General features: G+C 38.5%; 1 protein-coding gene across 1 annotated transcript in view; it reads left to right on the top strand.

The window, feature by feature from the left end:
- Positions 1–3,691: 3,691 nt before the first annotated feature.
- LOC101848515 (solute carrier family 52, riboflavin transporter, member 3) overlaps positions 3,692–4,578 on the top strand; it is a 26,385-nt gene continuing 25,498 nt past the window's right edge. The window contains exon 1 of the mRNA XM_005096601.3: positions 3,692–3,886. The gene's annotated coding sequence lies outside the window, so the exon portion shown is untranslated. The remainder of the gene's footprint in view (positions 3,887–4,578) is intronic.

The following is a 4,578-nucleotide window of genomic DNA, read 5'->3' as shown; positions in this document are numbered from 1 at the left end:
TCTCTCTGTCTCTCTCTCTCTCTCTCTCTCTCTCTCTCTCTCACCCACCCACCCACACACACACACACATACACACACACACGCACACACACAACATTATGATATATATATATATATATAATATAATATATACATGTATATATAAAAACCAAATGTACAATGCATGGAAGAGAACAGGCAGGCAGACACACAGCCAGACTATTGTCGAAATAGGCGTAAAATCAAAACGTATTGAACCTAGATCCCGATTGGTGTGGTAGGCCTATATCCTTCAAACATGATATTATGGAGACTGTGGGTGGATGGCAGGCGCTCCAGAGTGGTTTGCTCCCTTTCTCTTATTAGACATCATCCGTCCTCATCTCGACTTCTTTTTGTGATGGTTACTCTCTTGAAACACCTTAATCTTCGACGCGCCTGCGACCTGATTGTGTTGCAAGTGCCATAAAACTCTAAGAGAAAACAAAAACAAACATAAAAAAACAAAAACAAAAACAAAAACACCCCCCTCCCCCCAAGGAACTGAATTCAGACCTACCCAATAAATCAATCTGCTGCAATAAAATAATTGACATGTGGAATGTTGAGAGTAGACTATAACTTTTGACTATAAGGGTTGTGTTAACTATATAGCCCGCGGGTAAATAAATAGGGTCATTTTTGTACAGTTCTGTGCGAGCCATGGAAACGTCAGCGAATACAAAATAAATAAAGAAATATTTGAATAGAATAAATGAATAACTGGAAAAATAAAATAAACCGGAGACAAAAAGTTTTCTCTGAAATGCTCATATTAGAATTAACAGAGCTAAGATTAAACTTAGTTTTCGTTTTGAAATTTAAAGGGAAATCGAAATTCGTTTGTTTGATTAAAACAACAACAACATTTTATTATAATAGCCCATGCCTTTAGATACTATTTTGGAGGGTATTTTTAAAGGGAAAAAAAGCGCGCATATGCCTAGTATAAGTAAACGGTATGTCCACTTGGGATGATGTTTTTGGTCTTGTCGAATGGCCCCCGGTTTAAACAGAGAAAGCCTATCCCCCGGTTTAATAAGTGTGTCCCCTCCTGTTCTAAAATGGCCTTCCACACAAAAACATATTTTAACAATGTATACCGCAACGTTATACACAAACGAACTTAATAAGAATTTGCCCTTCATCCCCAATAAATAAATAAATAAATAAATAAATAAATAAATAAATAAAATGAATATATAAACAAATAAAAATCAAATAGATAAAATGAGATAAAATAGTAAATGGATAAATAAAATAAAATAAACAAAATAAGACAAAATAAAATAAATTGACCTCTCTATTAATTTCACCAAATGTAGTAACTTCTGCATTAAACAACTGCAACACACACAAAAAAAAGGCAAAACAATAAATGGTAATTTTGAGTACTGCTGGTCACTGCGATTAGTAAATCGCAAAAGGAACCGGAGTGGAATTGAGAGAGTACCAACGGTAAAAGAAAAAAGAAGGATGTCTAAAAACTAGTGGAAATTTGGATCCCGGGCATCCGCAAGTAGGCCTCATAATAATTGCTGAGTCAAACTCGAACACCCACGCATGATGGCCCGGTACAGGGTACCTGGAAATGCGGACAGAATCCTGGTTGACTGGTAGGCCTAGTGGTAGAATCGAGTCACACATGCACGAGCAACAGGATCAATGAAGTCGGTTTACCATACTTAACATAATGAGCGCGCACGGGTCCATTTACCTAAATTGTTTCTAACCGTTTTTTTCCCTATGTCCACGACTGCTTCGCTAATAAAGAATGGTAATTTATCCAAACTAAAAGTAATCATACAAATATCAAACAAATAGGAAACCCCAGCCGTGTGCTACAGCGCAACTGTCTCTTACAGCCAACGTTAGTGCTCGTGTATACATGTACATGTATATAATATAGTGGCGGCGGGTGGCGGGTTGCCGCGCGAGGGTAAATCGCGCTGGAAAACTCGTGCCTGTATATCACTAGCCGAGTTTGGTGTACTTAGCAAAGCTGGGACAGCGCTATCGTGGTATCGCTACAACCCAGACAATCTTCCTTATTTGAAGAAGACTTTTTGTTAGTTGACAGCAGTTTCACGAGGTTTCTTCTACCGGTCATTGGAAGAAGACGAGAACAAATAGCGTCCTCGAGATAAACAAAAGAAGACCAATTAATTTAATGACGGTGAATGCGACCACCTTTTCCACCAATTGATGGTTTACCCAGAGAGATTTTTTTCCTATACGTATATACGCGAATGAATCATAGGACATTTAATTTGACTACATTTTGAAGAAGATATATAGAATCTTCTACCTAGAGCGTGGCACGAATTATGACTAGCCCAGTTGCTACAGTGATCACACAGTAGCAAAAGTTGTTAACCAATTACACACTCCGGTGTGAGGTGCGCGTCAAAAACAAAAAATTGGTTCTGGTAACTTTACCCGCCAGGCTGCAAATTAGCAGCGCCTACACACATGCGTTTACTAGTACACTTACATGTGCAGATCAGACCAGGCGAGCTCAAAACCCACCTTCACTATAAACACTGGCTTAGGCTGTTATTAACTTTTATCGGGTCATTATTGTTGGTAGTGTTTACTCTTGGGTACAGGCGACGTAGTGAAAAGTTATGTGAGTGAAATGGAATTCATCCCATTTCATAGGGCCTATTGGAATTTTAGTACTAACAATATGTTAGTTCTGTCGTGTATGAAAGGAAGGTGCTGGGTAAAAAGGGACAAATCAAATAATTTTGTACTGCGATTAGAAGTTTGGAAAAACGTAGCTGTATGTGTATGATTTTGCTTTCTGGTGAAAATCATTATTTTGTTCCAAACTTGATTATTTCTTATAGCCTAGTAATAGCTACAAAATTATCATAATATAATAGGTGCACTACCAGTGGCGGTGGGTAGTGAAGGGCTCATCGGCTTGAGTCCCTCTCCCCACCCCCCAACTCTATCCTAAATGAAAGTTTCTTAAATTTAATAATGAAATAAACAGTTGAAACCGTTATGATCGCACGCAATGAACACAGCGTGATCAATTTTAAAAGATCATGGTGGCTTGCTCATTATCCAATCAGTGTTGTCACCATTTACGCTTATAGTAACTAAACAGCCAATCAAATGTCTTTACGGCTCAGCAAAGGACGACGAGCCCGTTCCCACAGGCCTTTGAAACCCCTTCTGTAAAAAGGTAGAAGACTTGAAGGGTAATTGACGAGACACTGAGACACTTTCCCATAGTGACACAATTACATACACGCTCATTGGGCCTTTGTTAGGTGCTTTTTGCTTTTCTCGACTAGACCTAGGCCTACACGGCCAAATATACAGCTCTTAGGCGGAATATTATTATGTTTGAAGTGCTGTGTGTGCATATTGTGTTTGTGCCGCTGGGATTTAGCAGTTATAATTAATCACATCAAACTACTTTTGAGGCAACTTTTTCGGCAGTTGAAAATTAATTAGAGAAATTTTGAGGTGAAACGGCTTCGTCCCCACTATTCAGAAGTATTTGATTTAGAACAAAGAGATGGAAGACAAATGGTGAGTCTTCTAGCAAGCTTCGTGCATTGACTGGTGGGTAAAGAATTTCACTTATTGGTTTAAGTACGGTACTAGAAATGTTGACCTTTGTACGATCGGCTGGGTCATGCCGTGCGGTGTAGGGTCAAATACTATACTTCCATGTGCAGCCCTTGATGACGAAACATGTTATAGTCTGTGACTGTGAGGAAAGGGCGCTGTTATGTAAAACGTGAAATCTAGGCTATGATGTTATACTTGACGACACTGGAAGGCCCCAAAAACACAAAGTGTCCTACAAAACAGAGTGGATGAAGGTGATACTGAATACGATATCAAGGTGAGTAACCTTTGCCATGACATGCGAGTGAGTGTGTCACTGTCAGTTAGACGATATAAAAGGCCTGGAGGTTAGATCGAAGGTCTTGATCTGATTGTTGTTGTTTTTTGTCAATGTCCTTTTACTTTTAGATTTTCTAATCTACAATCTAGATGTAGATCTAGATCCAGATCTAGATCTAGATCTACGTTTATATTTGTCACCCTCTTGATATGACTTGCGATAGTGATTGTGTCAGAGGTGCGATTTGGATCCACATTGTCACTGTGTATTCCAGAGTGGCTAAAGAAATAATTTTAAAAGTAAAAGAGATTGATGGAAATCTCTAGATCTAGAATCTAGAAATCTAGATCTAATCTAGATTAGATCTAGATCTAGATTTAGATCTAATATCTAGATTCTAGATTTTGTTGATCTTTATGCAAGAACACGATCTAGACTCCCACTCTCATGTATTTTCAACAAGACAAGTCGGATCTTATATTCGTTCATCAGTGAGAACTTGATAAGAATATGGAAGGAAACGCTAACTACTACTAAAACTAAGGAACTAGATTCTAGATCTAGAATCTAGCCAAAGGCTCATCATGAGGTACTTAATTCACCAATAAATGATAGGCTATAGATCTAGATTTGTAAAGGAAGAGGCTAGCCGTACTTAATGACGGCTAGTCTGGCAGTCTAGCCGTACT

Source organism: Aplysia californica, unplaced genomic scaffold (genome assembly GCF_000002075.1).
Source record: "Aplysia californica isolate F4 #8 unplaced genomic scaffold, AplCal3.0 scaffold00133, whole genome shotgun sequence".
Lineage (NCBI taxonomy): Eukaryota > Metazoa > Mollusca > Gastropoda > Aplysiida > Aplysiidae > Aplysia > Aplysia californica.
Note: the sequence above shows the minus strand (reverse complement) of the source record. Positions and strands in the feature narration are given on the sequence as shown.